At 39.3% G+C, this 18948-nt stretch overlaps 1 long non-coding RNA gene across 1 annotated transcript; it reads left to right on the forward strand.

Moving 5' to 3' along the window:
* Positions 1 to 298: 298 nt before the first annotated feature.
* Positions 299 to 18399, forward strand: LOC119529395. Its single transcript, XR_005215856.1, has 4 exons — positions 299 to 501; positions 1376 to 1454; positions 10841 to 11577; positions 18385 to 18399. It is a non-coding gene; the product is annotated as an uncharacterized LOC119529395 (long non-coding RNA).
* Positions 18400 to 18948: the final 549 nt, after the last annotated feature.

Raw genomic sequence — 18948 nt, forward strand, 5'->3', positions numbered from 1 at the left:
GAATCCCAGTCACAGTGGCACCTAGACTCCAGGGGGCAGACAAGGCAAGATCAGATATCCCCATAAAGATGAATGACCGCAAACAAGCCAAAAGGCCTGCTTCCTCCACATAGATAATATAGTGCACATCAAAGAAGAGTAGTATGTTAAAACCCTAGTAACCAGTCAGCAGAAACTGATAAGCACTCACCCAATCGAGGCCCAGAACACACTCAGCAGGACCTTCCCCGCCAACACCCAACGTGGGTTTTTCCTTTAAAAAATGCTGCTCTCAGATAGAGGGCTGGAGCCATTTTCTTTATTTCTCTCTCTCTCTCTCTCTCTCTCTCTCTCTCTCTCTCTCTCTCTCTCGCCGGCTCCCACCTGCTTTCCTCCTCTAAATAAACTCTATGCTTTGACTCGCTGCATTGCATGAATTCCTGAACGGCTCCAGACCTAACAGTTTACTACTGTATCCCCTTGACTACAACAGTGATGGCACATAATAGATACTCAAAAAAGGTTTGTTGAATGAATTAATGCACATGTTTACCCCCAGGTGCTTGGATCCATCGTAAGTATCTCACTCTATTTAGAAAAGAAATGTAAGACATGTTTTCTTCTCAGAGGAACAAAATCTTCAGAGATTTTGTGAGTTCTTCCCAAATTATCAAAAGTAATTTGGCTTCTGGGTGCTATTTTTTATTTGTATCTATGTTTTGTTATTTATATAACCTCAGATTAATTTCTCAGAATAAATGCACAGACTGCCTTAAAGGGGTTTCTCTGGAAAAAAACACAGAAAATTCCTTGAAGTTCTGAAATGGTAATTTGGTTGTTTTGTAGGTTTTGTATGTTGAAGATTTTTAAGGCCCACTTTTCACCTAGAGCTCAAAGCATGTGCCTTCTGGGTAGCTTCCGCTAAGAAAGCAGTTTAGGGTTTAGGAATCCAGCCAGGGACCCATCTGTCTACCACATCCACTCCAGGAAATATTGCTTTGTCTCTACACAGCCATCATGAGTACCCAAGGCTGGGTTCTAGTCCTGCTACCTGCAGGCCCTTTCTCCCACAGTTCAGCTAGCTCAAGTTAGTGCTTAGCATTTTCCTGACATCTTCTTATCATCTCAGGTTGTCTTTCTGTCTGGTTGGAGCTCTCTGCCTAGTTAGCTGGCCACCAACCTTGAACACTACCTCAGCTCCTGAGTGCTGCCTCACAGGGGAAGACAAGGGGAGGAGAGAGGGACTGGGGTAAGACTGGGCTCTCCCAAAGCCGTGGGGTTTCCATAGGGGGACAAGAGGGAGCTGATTGCCTTCCCGCTGCAGTAACTGAGATGTAATAATTGACAAATGATTATAGTTACTGAATCATTATACAGATGCCCTTTTACTTTCTAGGATATTGTAGAAGAGCCAAAAGTAAATACCTGAAACTACTGAAATTCACTGAAGTATAATCTAGAAGCCGTGATCTTTGGTAAGTATGCTTTAGTGATAACTGTATAATCTTTACCTGGTGACTACAAAGCCTCATGATAAACCATGACTGGCTTCGCTTGTACCTCCTTATCTTGTTTTACAACTTCGAAGTCTTGTAATCTCATAGACAGCCCCGTAATTTTATTAATGATAGAACTCGAGTCAGCCCAGAACTAGCCCACCCCAATTCCTTAGCTATCTTACTAGACAAAGCTAGTTTTAATGAAAATTGGTCAGCCTGACATGCACAGTAGTTTAAATCTTAACCTTAGGTGACCTATACCTCATTATAATACTAAAAATCATGTTAAGGCCACCATCTTTTTACATACATTCTGTGATAGGCATGTAATCAATCTGCATATGCTCAATAATTAGACTAAATTCCCACATCTCAAGACACTGTACTCATTATCCTAAACCTGCCTGTCTTTGAATACTATAAAACCCTTAGAGTTACGGGAGTTCAGCGAGATAGATTTAAGGCTGATAGGCCTTCTGTTCTCATTGCTTTGTGCTTTACAGTAAAACTCATTCTCCCTTTGAAACCCTGGCGTCATAGATTGGCTGTTATGTGTGTTGGGCAGAGAACACTCGCATTGACTGGCATCATTTTGGCATCTCTGGTGGGACCGGGACTTCCATCAGGAATCCGACTGCCCAAATTTCTGGAATCCTGGCTGGACCGGGGGCACGATAATTGAGTTTTGTGTCCAGCTAGACTGTTAGTCTGTAAGCTTGGCAACCACATTTGTCTTGCACAGCCAGCACCCCATGGTCATCGGCGCCAAAGAAACAGTTCCAGGTCCAGATGTCTGAGTGGGTGAATACGTGATCAAGGCAAAAGCAGATCAGAAAGACATTACAGGGTTTGGAGGCCCCAAGCCAGAGAAATTCCCTTGTTTTGAGCAGGGTCCTGACCTGAATCTTGAACACAGGGTGTATTTTTGCAATAGATATATTATAAGTTTTGGTGTCTGTTTAAATTGGTAATGTGCATTTTATTGCATTTGCATTTTCACATTTTTCCTAATCGGTAACCGATTACTAAAGCTTTTTGAAATGGGAAATTCTAATAATAATAGCATTCCTGAATGTAAGCCTTTGGGCTATATTTTTAAAAATTGGAAAGATATTACTTATCAGTCTATGAACAGATAAATAAAATGGTTTATTTCTGTAACACTGTTTGGCATCAGTATGATTTAGAATCAGGAGGAAAATAACTTGAAAATGGATCTACAGATACAAACACTACGTTAACAATTAGACTTGTATTATAAAAGGGAAGAAAAATGGGGTGCAATCCCATATGTACAATCTCTTATGTCTTTGTATCCAAATGAAATTTGCAGGAAAGGCTGCAAAATTATGGTTCAAACTGGTGAGTTTTATATTACTGTGCTTCTGAGTTTCTGTATTTTTTGTGTCTGTCTATTTATATCAGTCTGTTTGATGTATCTTTTAATACCTCTGGACAGTAATGCAAATTAACAAATCAAGATTCAAAGGAGAGCTCTATTCAAATTGCTTAAAGATAAATAGGTGCTTGTATATGATGTGTGTGTGTGTCTGTGTGTATGTGTGTATGTGTGTCTGTTTCTCTCAGTCTAAAGAGTTCTAAATTTTTGTGGATTCAAGGAAAGGGTGATGGAACAAGTATAAGCAGAAATCATTTACAAATGTTAAGGATTAGACCTATGTTAGAATCAAGGTAACCATTACAGGAACAAGTCAATGGTTAGTTTTGAGCTGATTCAAGTTCCTCCATTAACACAAGGGGGTTGCCTTTGTGATTATAAGATTCTAAAGTTAAAAATAAAAAAAATGGATAAAGGGGGTACCAGTGACAAGGTTTTTAGGAATACAGGGACACAAGATGAAGGCTATCCAATCGTTATCAGAGATCAAGGCAGCTGGATAATGGTTCAGAGATTCCAGTTATTTCCTGCTGTCTCTTCTAATATACCAGAAAGTACAAATGGAATATCTCTGTAATGATTCAGTAATCTTAATCATCCCCTAATGCCTAATGTCTTAGTTTGCTAATGCTGGAGAATGCAAAACACCAGAGACGGATAGGCTTTTATAAAACGGGGGTTTATTTCACTATGCAGTTACAGTCTTAAGGCCACAAAGCGTCCAAGGTAACACCTCAGCAATCGGGTACCTTCACCGGAGGATGGCCAATGGTGTCCGGAAAACCTCTGCTAGCTAAGAAGGCAGCTGGCGTCTGCTCCAAAGCTCCGGCCTCAAAACGGCTTTCTCCCAGGACGTTCCTCTCTAGCAAGCTTGCTCCTCTTCAAAACATCACTCCCAGCTGCACTCCCTGAGTTTCCTCTGAGTCAGCCCATTTATATAGCTCCACCGATCAAGGCCCACCCCAAATGGGCGGGGCTGCACCTCCATGGGAACATCTCATCAGAATCATCTCCCACAGCTGGGTGGGGCACACTCCAAGCAAATCTAACCAACACCAAAACTTCTGCCCCACACAAGACCACAAAGATAATGGCATTTGGGGGACACAATACACTCAAACCAGCACACCTAACTTTTTAAATTACATCATTACAAATTATCTTTGTTTTAATACAGATGTTATTAAGTAAGGGATGGTTCTAACCATAACGATAACTCAGGAATGTATCATTAGATAAATTATTACTTAAAAAACAAACACCTGTCATAAATAGTAGAAAGTTGTAGCAACAAACCAGTGGATGCAGCTATGGGGGAAGGGCTCGGTGCAGGAAAGCTGAGGGAGGTGTGAGTTTAGCTTGGAATGTCCTGGAAATTAGGAGTGATGAGGACAAGGGGGACGTTGTCTAATAGATCATATTTTCCATAGTTGGTCCTGCATTCCTTCAATTTAGAAATAGCTTTTTTTCCTAATAATACATTTGCAACAGGAAAGGTATTTTTGTAATAGATAACTAGTTTGTGTTGTCAGTTGAAATTGTTAATTTGCACGTTATTGCATTTGCATTGTTCAGTTGATCCTAATGGGTTACTGGTTACTAAAACTTTTTGAAATTCTAGTAGCATTCCTGAATGCAGTCCTTTGTGGTGTATTCTGAAAATTTGGAAAGATGTTACTTAAGAGCCTAAAAAAAGACAAAAAAAAAAAAATGCTTTCTTTGTATAACACTATTTGCCCTCAATATGATTTAGAATCACAAGGAAAATGGCCTGCAAATGGATCTGTAGATACAAATACTACATTAACAATTAGACTTGTGCTGTAAAAGGGAAGAAAATTGAAATGAAATCCCATATGTACTATCATTTATGTCTTTGTATCTGAATGAGAATTTGCAGGAAAGGGGGCAAAATTATGATTCAAACTTGTGAGTTTTATATTTCTGTGTTTCTGCATTTGTTGCATCTGACTTTCTGTTTATGTTTGTCTGTTTGATATATCTTTTCCTACTTCTGGATAGTAATGCCAAATTAACAAATCAAAATTCTTTTGAGAGCTCTTTTCAAATTGCTTAAATATAAAAAAGTGCTTATATATGATATATATAAGTGCTTATATATGATATATAAAAAAATATAAATCATGTAAAGATAAAAAGCGCATATGCATATATATACATATATATTTCCCCCTTCTCCTGGAGTCTAGAAATTGGGGAAGCCCAGCTTCTGGTGCTCTTTAAATTCCTCCTGTCTCCCCTCTCTGTGTCCTGGCTTAGCCAACCTCCCCTTCTATAATGATAGGATTTCCCAAATCCTGCTGAAGACTCACAAAAGAAACTCCCTAAAACCTCTCGAAAACAGCAGCAAGCCCTCCAATGCCCTTTGCCCTCAAAGAAAGAAAAGTGTCTTCCAGTGTAACTGCCAGGGCTAGCTCAGAAAAACCACAGAGACTTTTCCAAATATCCAGGTCATGTCTTTAGGCCAAATAGACCTGATAATTGGCAACAAGAGGAGGGCTGGTAAATTCTAATGAAGACCAGGCCACCTTATCTGTCTTAAATCCCAGGGCCCTCTTTTGAAACTCTTAAAATCAGATTAAACAGACCAGGATAAGAAGTGATTTCCACACATTCTCCAGCTCTTTCACTCAAGGAATTAAAATTTAAACTCCTAACCATTAAAAAAACATGATTCCAAATTTGTCAGCCACATTCTTTCCGTCTCATCTGCCTCTGTCCCCAGACCTTCTCCTAGACCATGACCCAACCCAAGGCCTTGTAACTTTCCATCCTCCCAAGACAAAGACCATCCAATAAATGATTTTTTTTTTAGCCTTGCAGGATATTATTTTAAAAATTGGATTCTTAGTTTTTATTTAAGGATTCAAGCTTTACATGCCTTCTTTAAAGCTGGGAAGGGTTGAGTCCCTTCCATTCACTTTTGGAATGGAAGTGATCAAAGTCCCCTTAAGGAAAGGAAGCGTAGTTTACTCAATACTCCAGCTCCGGGACACCCTGACTGATACGGGACAAAAGCAGTGGATTCGCTGTCCAATGCATAACAGTCAATCCATGACACCAGGGTTTCAAGGACAGAAAGAGCTTATTGCTAGGTTAGGCACCAAGCTGGAGACCAAATGGCCTATGGGCCTAAAAATCTGCCTCTTTCAGTCTGAGGAGTTCCAGGATTTTGTGGATTCAAACAAGGGGAGATGGAGACAATACCGTTTCAAGAACAAGTGTAAGCAGAAACCATTTACAAATGTTAAGGTTTGGAGCTATGCTGGAATCAAGCTAACCTTACAGGAACAAGTCAGTGGTTAGTTTTGAGCTGATTCAAGTTCCTCCATTAACACTGGAGGGTTGCCTTTGTGATTATAAGATTCTAAAGTTTAAAAAAATAATGGATAAAAGGGGTACAAGTGACAAGGTTTTTAGGAATACAGGGACACAAGATGAAGGCTATTCAATCGTTATCTGAGATGAAGGCAGCTGGATTACAGTTCAGAGATTTCAGGTATTTCCTGCTGTCTATATAGTATACCAGAAGGTACAAAAGGAATGTCTATATAATGATTCAGTAATCATAAGTCATCCCCTAAATCCTAACTTCTCAGTTATGTGATTACAAATTACCGCTATTTTAATACAGATGCTATTAAGTATAGGGATGGTTCCAACTGTAAAGATAACTCAGGAATATATCGTTAGGTAAAGTATACTTACAAAAATAAAAACCTGTCAGAAATAGTAGAAAGTAAAAAGCAAATTAAAGTTGTAGCAACAAACCAGTGGATGCAGCTTTGGGGGAAGGGCTGGATACAAGAAAGCTGAGGGAGGTGTGAGTTTAGTTTAGAATTCTTTCTCCCGGGCCTGGAAATTAGGGGTGATGAGGACAGGGGGATGTTGTCTAATAGACTGTATTTTCCATAGTTGGTCCTGCAATCCCTCAATTTAGAAATAGTTTTTTTTTTCCTAATAATACCTTTATAATAGTAAAGGTATTTTTGTAATAGATATCTAGTTTGTGTTAAGTAAGTGTCTGTTGAAATTGTTAATTTGCATGTGATTGCATTTGCATTGTTCAATTGATCCTAATGGGTTACTGGTTACTAAAACTTTTTGAAATTCTAGTAGCATTCCTGAATGTAGCCCTTTGTGTTCTGTTCTGAAAAATTGGAAAGATTTTACTTAAGAGTCTATGAAAAGACAAAAAAAAGTGGTTTATTTGTATAATAGTTTGCCCTCAGTATGATTTAGACTCACAAGGAAAATGCCCTGAAAATGGATCTGTAGATACAAATACTACATTAACAATTAGACTTGTATTATAAAAGGGAAGAAAATCCGAATGAAATCCCATACGTATTATTGTTTATGTCTTTGTATCAGAATGAGAATTTGCTGGAAAGGGTGCAAAATTATGATTCAAACTTGTGAGTTTTATATTTCTGTGTCTCTGCATTTGTTGTTGTAACTGAAAAGTTAGGGTTTAAGGGCTGATTATGATTACTGAATCATTAATATAGATATTCCCTTTTACTTTTTGGTATATCAGAGTAGATAGAGGGAAATACCTGAAACCTGAGTTGTAATCCAGCTGCCTTGATCTCTGATAATGACTGTATAGCCTTTACCTTCTGCCCTTTGATGGTAAAATCCTTGTGACAAACTTTCACTTGTACCCATTTATCCAGTTTTGCAACTTCAGAGTCTTATGATCACTAAAGACAGCTCCTAATGTTTATTAATAAAAGGTCTTGGGTTATCCCAGAACTAACCTACCCCAGGTCCAAAGTTATCTCAATAACCGAAGCTGATCTAACCAAAATGGGTCTGCCTGACATGCGCAGTAGCTTAGACTTTAACCTACAAGTCATCTATACCTCATTTTAATACTAAAAATCACACCCGTCATCATATTAAGGCTGCAATTTCCTTACATACATTCTGTGACTAAGCATGTAATCAATCTGTGCATGCTCAGTAATTAGATCACCTCTAATTACATCATCTGGGGCCACTGTGCTCATTATCCTAGAACCTGCCCATCTTTTGATGCTATAAAACTATCAAAATTACTGTTGTTCAGGGAGACAGATTTTGGACCAACAGGCCGTCTGCTCTCCTGCTTCATGCCTGGCAATAAACTTTCTCTCTTTGAAACCCCGTGTCTCAGGAATTGGTCATTTGAGCCTATCGGGCAGAGATAATCCACCGCCTTGGTCCAGTAACATTGTGTCTGACTTTCTATTTATATCTTTCTGTACCTCTGGATAGTAACACCAAATTAACAAATCAAAATTCCAGAAGAGCTCTTTTCAAATTGCTTAAAGATAAATACACTTATATATTTTATATATATATATATTTCTGAAATCCAGAAATTGGGGAAGCCGAGCTTCTGGTGCTCTTTAAACTCCTCCTATGTTCTCCCTCTGTGTCCTGGCTTGGCTTATGTCCCCTTCTATAATGATAGGATTTCCCAAATCCTGCTGAAGAATCAGAAAAGAAACTCTCTAAAACCTCTGGAAAACAGCAGCCAACCCCCAATGCCCTTTGCCCTCAAAGAAAGAAAAGTGCCTTCCAGTGTAACTGCCAGGGCAGTCTCAGAAAACCAGAGACTTTTCCAAACATCCAGGTCGTGTCTTTAGGCCAAATAGACTGATAACTGGGAACAACAGGAGGGCTGGTAAACTCTAATGAAGACCGGGGGTCACCTTATCCGTCTTAAATCCCAGGGTCCTCATTTGAAACTCATAAAATCAGATTCAACAGACCAGGATGAGAAGTCAGTTCCATACATTCTCAGTCCTTTCACCCAAGGAATTGAAATTTAAACTCCGCTTTTTAAAAACAGGATTTGAAACCTGTCAGCCACATCCTTTCTGTCTCACCTGCCCCTGCCCCAGGCCTTCTCCTAGACCATGACCCAACCCAAGGCCTTGTAACTTTCCCTCCTCCCAAGACCAAGGTCATCCGATAAATGATTTTTTCATAGACTTGCAGGATATTATTTTAAAATGAAATTCTTTATTTTTATTTAATGATTCAAGCTTTATATGCCTTGTTTAAAGCTGGGCAGTTTGAGCCCCCTGCTTGGAATGGAAATGATCAAGGTCCCTTTAAGGACATGAAGCATAGTTAACTCAACACTCCAGCTCTGGGACACCCCTTTTTCACAATTACCTTTATTTTAATACAGATGTTATTAAGTATAGGGATGAGTCCAACTGTTAAGATAACTCAGGAAACTATCAGGCTGGATAAATTATACTTACAAATGGAAAAGCCTATGAGAAATAATAGAAATTACAGAGGCAAACTAAAGTTTTATCAAGACACCATTGAAGGCAACTATGGGGAAGGGGCTGGGTGCAGGAAAGCTGAGAGAGGTGTGAGTTTAGCTAAGAATTCTTTCTTCTGGGCCTGGAAATTCAGAGTGATAAGGACAGGGGCGATGTTGCGGAATAGACTGTGTTTTGCATAGTTTGTCCTATAATTCCCCAATTTACAACTATTTTTTCTAATATTTCCTTTACAAAGGTAAGAGTATTTTGTAATAGATATATAGTAAGCGTTAAGTGTCTGTTTAAATTGGTAATTTGTGAGTCATGCCTTTGCATTCTTCAATTGTTCCTAATAGGTTACTGATTACTAAAACTTTTTGAAATGGGAAATTCTAATCTTACAGCATTTCTGAATGCAGCCCTTGGGGTGTATTTTGGAAAAACTGAAAGGGTTTAGTTAAGAGCCTATGAAAGACAGAAAAAAAAATGTTTTATTTCTGTTACACAGCTTGGCCTCAATATGATTTTGAATTGCAAGAAAAATGGCCTGAAAATGGAATGATAGATACAAATGCTATATTAACAGTTAGACTTGTATTACAAAAGGGAAGAAAATTGGAATGAAATCCCACATATAGAATCTTTTAGGTCTTTGTATCTGAATAAGAATTTGCAGGGAAGGGTGCAAAATTAGGGTTCAAACTACTGAGTATTATATTTCTGTGTTTCTGTCCCAGAAACTGGGAAAGCTGAGCTTCTGGTGCTCTTTAAACTCCTCTTGTCTTCCCCTCTCTAGCTTAGTTTAGCAACGCTTTATAATGCTAACATTTCCCAAATCCTACTGAAGACTCAGAAAAGAAACTCCCTAAATCTTCTGGAAAACAGCAGCAAGCACTGCCCCCCCGCCCCCCCATCAGAGCCCTTTGCCCTCTAAGAAAGCAAAGTGCCTTTCAGTGTAACTGCCAGGGCTGGCTCAGAAAACCACAGAGACTTTTCCAAATATCCAGGTCGCATCTGGTAGGCCAAATAGGCCTGATAATTGGAAACAAAATGAGGACATAGGAATTCTAATCAATATGAGGGCCATTGTCATTGATATTGATATTAAAACATAGTTATAGCCTTGGAATGGGGATAATTGAATAAAATCCAATTGCCAAATTTTGAAAGCTCCTCTAAGTAAAATGAAGTGTCCTTGAAAACTATGGAATGGTTTTACCCATGGTATATTTTCCAGAGCCTGATAATCAGTATGCTTTTAAAGTTTTTCATAATTTTAAGATATTATACAGACAAATGGGTTTTACCATTACCAAAGGTTTTAGCCATAATTAAAATTCCTAATCATTCTTAGTCCATTATGGAAGAAAGAACTGGCAGACAGCTGCAAAAATTGCAGCAATAAATTCTAGTTCTATTCTTGTTTCTATAATAAGTTTTGAACCAAACAACTGTATTGAAAAGAAAAAAGTAGAAAAACGCTAGTTGCTTTTACAAGTCTGCAATTGAAATCATGGCTCTAAAGCAGCTCTCCACCCTGAAACCGTCATATACTAACTCATTTGTTAGTCCCTCCCTTATTAACTTGTTATAGCTTTCGTTTCCCTCTCTTAGAATTCATGAGGGACTTGTCTAACCTGGCCAGTTCCTGTTTTCTGCTTTCTCTGTAGAACTGGATAAAACTATTGAAGCATACACCAAAAGAATAAGCTTGAACTTAAAGTCATCCCGGAACATAAAAATAACCTGTGAGCAGTATCAAAGTGAGCAGGAACAACAGGAAAGAAAAACACTGCACCCAAAAAGGAAGTGGGAGATCTGACCATTACAAGCTCCAGCAACATCACAAGCCCACTCATCACGATAGAGGACCAATCAGCTGTAACACCCAATTCACAATCCCTAATTTGAATGCATAAATGGCCAATGGTAATACCAACTTGCAATCCTTAATTCGAATTTTAGCTAATCAAGCTCCCATGTGCCAACATCCCTAGTATCTTTATCTCCACCTCCCCTTGTGTAATCTAATAAAAATCCCTCACCTCTCCAGCTCAAGGGGACAGATCTGAGGACCCCCCTCCTCTCTCTGCTGGGCTGCCCTTTGCTAATAAACTCTTTTCTTGAAATCCTGGAGTCACTGAATTGGCTTCTGTGCACATTGGGCAAGAACTCAAGCGGTTCCAGTCTGGTGACTCACATGGGACCAGCATCTTAAAGTCCCTTGCTGTGGCTCTGTGACCCCTGCAGAATGAGGATATCTGACCACTGAACCTGCGTGGCCACCCAGACCAATTAATTTAGAGGCTTGATGACAGATTCTGAACCTCATCCCCGCTAGTGTCATTGGCCTAAGGTGCAGTTTCATTTCAAAGGAAAACCAGTATTGGGAACAGACCTCTTCTGGGTGAGTAACTTTACATATTGTGCCTATCCTTTTGCCAAGGTCTGCTACCGGCTTGGTTTCTGGTTGTAGACAAGAATAGGGACTAATTGAATAAGACTGTGGATTCAAGGCCCACCTTATTCAAGCCCTTCTTGTTCATCGAGTGCAGACTCCAAGGCTTATGAGTATTAGTCCCAAAAGTGCTCTCATTGGTTTGGTTTCTCCATCAGTTTTCTTGGATTTGGGTTTGTTAAGTTTTTATAATACTTTTCGTTAAGGTGCTGAAAAGGGAAATTGTAACCTTGGGGAATGCTAATAATATTACCAACAATGGCTGCAGCCCCCTAAAATATATTCTTGATAACTGGTCAACATTTGGATATGAACCTATGAAAAAGAAAAGAATGATTTTGTGTGTGTTAATGTTTGGCCCCAATATATATTAGCTTATGGAGAACAATGGCCAAAAGATGGTGTTCTGGTTAGCTAATGCTGCCAGGATGCAAAACACCAGAAATGGATTGGCTTTTATAAAAAGGGTGTTTATTTGGTTACACAGTTACAGTCTTAAGGCCATAAAGTTTCCAAGGTAACGCATCAACAGTTGGGTACCTTCACTGGAGGATGGCCAGTGGTATCCGGAAAACCTCTGTTAGCTGGGAAGGCACCATGGCTGGCGTCTGCTCCAAGTTCTGGTTTCAAAATGGCTTTCTTCCAGGACATTCCTCCCTAGGCCACACCTCCTCTTCAAAATGTCACTCTTGGTTGCTCTTGGGGCATTCTGTCTTAGCTTCTCCTGAGCAAGAGTCTGCTTTCAACGGCTGTCTTCAAACTGTTTCTCATCTGCAGCTACTCTCTCGGCTTCTGTGCATTCTTCAAAGTGTCCCTCTGGCTGTAGCAAGCTTGCTCCTTCTGTCTGAGCTTATATAGTGCTCTAGTGAACTAATCAAGGCCCAAGCTGAATGGGCAGGGCCACACCTCCATGGAACCTATCCAATCAGAGTCATCACCCACAGTTGGGTGGGTTGCATCTCCATGGAAACACTCAAAGAATTACAATCTAATCAACACTGATATGTCTGCCCACACAAGATTACATCAAAGATAATGGCATTTTGGGAGACATAATACATTCAAACTGGCACAGATGGGTCTCTAAATCATAATACCATTTTACAATTAGAATTACTTTATAAAAGAGAAGAAAAATGGGATGAAATACCCTATGTTCAATGTTTTATGTATTTCTGTCAAAATAAGAATCTACAAAAGAAATGCTGTGTTACAATTGAAAAAGATTATAACTCTCATGACCTGACTGCTAAGAAGGAATATATAGGACTCAGGAAAATCTCAGTCTAAACACGTATTACCTGATTCAAATCCAGACACAGATCTCTCACCATTACATATAGAATTTCCCTCTGCTCCTCCACCTCCCTAGTTGCTTAATCCCAGAGGGTTCCACATTGAGCCCTTCATCCTCTGGTCAGGAAGGAATGGTTTCCCCACCCCATAGCCATCAGGGCATTAGCAACATTTGGCTGGGGGCCTACACAATCCCAGGCAGGGCACTTCCCACTGACACAAGTTCCAACAGGGATTGGTGATCAAGAATCCCCAAGAAGATTTATATACATGCACTATCCTATTTCTGATTTATTTAATAGGAAGAATAATATGCCTTCCTACCGAGAAGACCCCAAAAAGATGAAGGATATTTTTTGCTTCTATTTTTGCTACATGCAGTCCAACTTGGGCAAATATTCAAGCCTTACTGAAAATTCTTCTCACCCCAGAGGGACATTGGATGGTTCTTGGAAAAGATATATTGGAAGCTGACAGGTTACATAATTTGCAGCCAAACAGCCCCATTCAGGTTCAAGGACTATTAGCCAATGCATTTACAGAGCCACATTGGAATCCAAATGAAGAAGGGGATCAGGCTAAATTAGATCATTATAAAGGCTGTTATTCTGGTTTGCTAATGCTGCCGGAATGCAAAACACCAGAGATAGATTGGCTTTTATAAAGGGGGTTTACTTGTTTACAAAGTTGTAGTCTTAAGGCCGTAAAGTGTCCAAGGTAAGTCATAAACAATCGGGTACCTTCACTGGAAGATGGCCAATGGCATCCGGTAAACCTCTGTTAGCTGGGAAGTCACATGGCTGGTGTCTGTTCCAGAGTTCTGGTTTCATAAGGGCTTTCTCCCAGGACGTTCCTCTCTCAGCTCCCATGCATTCTTCAAAGTGTCCCTCTTGGCTGTAGCAAGCTTGCTACTACTGTCTGAGCTTTTATAGGACTCCAGTGAACTAATCAAAGCCCATGCTGAATGGGCAGGGCCACACCTCTATGGAAATTATCCAATCAGAGTTATCACCTAGAGTTGGGTAGGTCACATCTCCATGGAAACACTCAATCAAAGAATTACAATCTAATCAACACTAATAGGTCTGCCCACACAAGGTTGCATCAAAGATAATGGCATTTAGGGGGACATAATACATTCAAACTGGCAGAGGATGTATATCATTAGAATGCAGAAAGGGGCCCCAAAGCCTAAAAGCCTAAAGAAGGAACAAAAAGTCCAACCAGGACCACAGAAAAACTCCTCTGCTTTTCTTGAGTGGATATTCGAGGCATGTAGACAGTATACTGATTTAAATCCTGAACATTCAAATAACATGAACTTGATCAATATGACTTTTATTAATCAGAGTGCTCCAGACATAAGATGAAAACTATCTAAATTGGAGGGTGGATTAGGAATGCCTATGTTGCATCTGGTTGAGATTGCATTTAAGGTTTTTAGTAATCAAGATCAACTTCACAAGAAAAGCAGATGAAATGTCAGGTGCCTTGCTAGGAGTAGCCATCAGCAAAGGTTTATCTGGGCCAACTGAAGGAGAAGACTGACAAAGAGAAGATCCCAAGGCCCCCAACAAACAACCCTAAGTCCATTCACCCTGTAGTCCCCAGCAATGTGCCTACTGCAAAGAAGAAGGCCACCGGAAGCAGGAATGCCCAAGATGGACTCAGAGAAGGGAGACTCAGACACCTTGCAAACCCACTCATCAAATGCCTCAGCTTGCAGGGAATGAAGCGACCAAGAATGACAGAGTCCGGAGGCACCTTCCAACTTCAACCATCATGTCAGTATTTCCCACCAGGAGCCCCAGATATCTATATTAGTGGAAAAAGACTAGTAGACATTTTTTTTTAATTCCAAAAATGTGAGTTTATTCCAAAAATGAATAAATATAATTCATCACAATGAAGTATAAACGAGAGTAATTACATGATCCTCATTATATGCTGAAAAAGCGTATACAATTTTTTATAAATGCAATTTTACTGAGATATATTCACACACAATAAACTCCATCCGAAGTATACAATCAATGGCTCACAGTATCATCAAATAGTTGTCCTTTCATCACCACAATTAGATTTTTTTAATAGAAACTGGAGCCATTTATTCTGACTTAAATAAGAAACAAGGAATTCTTTCCTCAAAAATGTTTTCAGTAATTGGGGTGTCTGGAACCAATAATAATAAGCCATTCTTACAACCTCTCAAATGCCAACTAGGGAATAGTCATTTAAAGCATAACTTGCTATATATGCTGGTATGTCCCATGCCTTTACTTGGACAAGACCTGCTAACCAAATTAAATGCACAAGTACACTTTTCAGCACATACCCTGAACATTGACGTCCCCTCAGATCAGGTTTGTGCCTTTCAAAGTGGTCCTACCGTACCTAAAGGAAGAAACTCTATCTGAAATACCTGAAGATATCCTTATAAAGGTAAGGTCACAGGTACGGGCTGGTGGTATGCCAAGGAAGAGCCAGGACTGTGGAACCAATTCAGGTAAAAGTCCAGCTCAATGTGAACATCCCTAATCTTAAACGGTATTCCTTAAAGAAGGAAGCCTGGGAAGGCAAAGGCCCACTAATTGACTTTTACTCAACCATCACTTAATTCGACCATGCCAATCTCAATACAATACTCCCATCTTACCTGTCCTAAAACCAAGGACAAAAAAGAATATTGATTTTTGCAAGATCTGAGGGCCAATAATCAAATAGTGGAGGACACGCATCCAGTGTACCAAACCCGTACACATCACTAACCGCCCTGTCCAGGGAATTCTGCTGGTTGACTGTACTAGATGTAAAAGATGCCTTTTACTGTGTGCCCTTAAGTTCTGAATCTCAGGAACTATCTGCCTTTGAATGGGAATTAAATTCAATTGTTTTGAACCAATACAAAACAGCAATATTGTTGGACTGTACTTCCTCAGGATTTAAAAAAATGCCCCTACATTATTTGGAGAGACTTTAGCTAAAGAAGTGAGAGAATTAGAACTCCAAGATGGGATGCTTTTGCAGTATGCCCTCAATCCACTGGGACACCTGAGAAAATGAATTGTACCCCCAAGCGAACTTGAGCTAAAATTTGTCAAGAAACCAACCTAACCTGGGATAAAGCCTTACCACTTGCCTTGTGTAGAGTATGAGTAGCTCCCAGAAGAGGACTTGGATTAAGCCCTTACAAAACGACCTAATGGAGCCCCTCTCTTTAAAACCATGCTTACCAGGGAATGAACCTTTAATTACTGAATTAGAGACAACAAAATATATGAAGTCTTTAGGAGCCACTATTTCAGCTATATATAAATATGCTTCTGACAAGCTCTCTTTTCTTACTGATGCTATCTTACATTATACAAGATCTGGGAAATGTGTAATGCTTAAAAGCTAGAAAACCCCAAATCCCAACAATTGGAGGGACCCTATCTTGTTTTACTTGCCACTCATTCTTCTGTAAAGTTACAGAGCATCCAACTTTGGCCCCATTACTCAAGAATGAAACTCATCTTCCAAGAAGGAGATGCTCCTCCAATACAAAAGAAAATAAGAGCTCCATTTTTTGTGTCTCCAGAACTCTGAACTCCTGATTACACCTGTGGACAGATTACTGACCTTAAACTTCTTTTCAAGAGAAAACATTTAGATAAATCTTAAATAGTATTAGCTGACCTGTTCACCTTTATATATGCTTCTTATACACCGGTTATATTTGTACACAGTTCTTATTCTATAGATAAAATCATTTTCTATGCTGCTAAGGACTAAACATACAAAAATCTCTTCTTTATTATTTCTCAAAATATTCCTTCAATATTTTGACTATAATTTAACTCAAGATAATAATAATAATAATGTTTTTCTCCAACAAGCACACTTTTATGCTTCCTCTTTCAATTGGTCAAATTGTTGGGTTTGGGGCTACCTCCCATCATGTAGTTCTTTGGGTCTTCCTTGGTGGATTTTGCCACTCCAAGGAACTGACTGGATCATTTTACAAATGCTACAAAAGGAGAAATAAAAGCAGACAGCGATACTTAACACAAACAACATAACCAACACAGACCCTGGTAAGTGGCATGTAAATAGAACTGTTCTAGGGCATAAAATTAATTTCTGTAGTAAAGTAATAGAACAAATAGTCAGCAAATTAGCAAGGCAATAATTTGCATTTACTAACTTTAGGGAAAAGGAAAGACATGTACAAATTTGGGATGGCTGGATATGGTTAACCCCTGTATATAGAATTTATAATAAAAGGGAACCATTCTGAACAAGAAAACCCATTCCTAGCTAGAAAAATAGTTTGGTTACCATTTGAACACTGCCATCAAGCCATTATACTGAAAGAAAGTGTTGGGTTTAGGAAAGACTGGTCTAGAAGACTGAGCATTTACTGGATAGCACCTAAGGGAACTCAGTGGATATGTGGTACCAATTTCTGGCCTTGGTTAACCCCAGGATGGTTAGGACATTGAACTCTAGGCCTGCCTTGGACTCAAGGAAATATTTGTACTGTTTTACCATGTGCTGCAAACTTACCCCTCTTAAAGGCATGATGGGTGGGCTCAATTTTCCCTAGTATGATCATCTTGCTGCAATATTTATTCCCTCACTGGGCATGGAAAATTTTATAATGAGAACTGAGGCTCTAATAAGTTCACTGAGCTCTAAATGACAGTCTGAATATATCTTTACTAAATACTGAAGTTACCCTGATGCATAAAGCAGTCCCCCAAAACCATATGGACTTAGATATTCTCACTGCTTCCCAAAGGGGATCTTGTGCACTGAATGTTGTGCCTATATATCTGATGAATCTGCCAAAATCATCACCCTTTTAGTTGACGTGAAACATCAAATTGAAGTTACTGATATTCTCTATCTTCATTCAATTTTTAGACTCATTTAGTTGGCTTCCTGCAGGAATTGGTTCTTGGTTTAGGACTATACTACAAACAGGCATGCCAATTCTTATATTTCTTATCCTTAACATCCTTGTTTTTAAACCTTTTTCTATAGCCTATCTAAAGGTTTAAAATATAAAAATAATAATAAAATTATGTTGACCTAGCTAAATTTCAGAAGCTATCCTGAATATTAAAACCCAACTTACCAACCTACTACAGAAGATACAAAAGACAGCCTGAACATTGGAGAAATTACTCCTCTCTCATGGAACTCAAGAATATCTTCAATATCATGCTAAACTATTCCATTCCCTAACCCATGATCAATGCCCCAAATAAGCAGGAAGTAGCTCTGTGGGTTGTCATCCCTTATCCCTCAGGATTAAGGAATATAACTACAAAAGGGGGGACTGAAACCACCATCTACTAACTCACTAGAATAGCACCTCCCTTACTAACTTGTTAAAGCTTTCACTTCCCTCTCTTAGAATTCACGAAGCACTTGTCTATCCTGAACAGTTTCTGTTTTCTTCTTTCTCCATAGGAATGGCTAAAACTAATGAAGCATGCATGAAAGGAACAAGCCTGAACTTAAAGTCACCCTGGAACATAGAAATAACCTGTAAGCAGAATCAAAGTGAGCAGGAACAACAGGAAAGAAAAACAGTGCACCCGAAAAGGAAGTGGGAGATCTGACCATTACAAGCTCCAGCAACGTCACAAGCCCACTCATCACAATAGAGGACCAATCAGCTGTAACAGCCAACTCGCAATCCCTAATTTGAATGTATAAATGGTCAATGGCAACACCAACTTGCAATCCTTAACTCAAATGTTTACTAATCAAGCCCCTATGTGCCAACATCACTAATATCTTTATCTCCACCTCCCCTTGTGTAATCTAATAAAAATCCCTCACCTCTCCAGCTCAAGGAGACAGATCCGAAGACTTCCCTCCTGTCTCTGCTGGGCTGGCCTTTGCTAATAAACTCTTTTCTTGAAATCCTGGAGTCACTGAATTGACTTCTTAGTACATCAGGCAAGAACTCACTTGAGCAGTTTCAATACTTACCTCCATAAAGCTATTTTAGAAATTATACACAATGTA

This window comes from Choloepus didactylus, chromosome 1, assembly GCF_015220235.1.
Source record: "Choloepus didactylus isolate mChoDid1 chromosome 1, mChoDid1.pri, whole genome shotgun sequence".
In the NCBI taxonomy this organism is placed as follows: domain Eukaryota; kingdom Metazoa; phylum Chordata; class Mammalia; order Pilosa; family Megalonychidae; genus Choloepus; species Choloepus didactylus.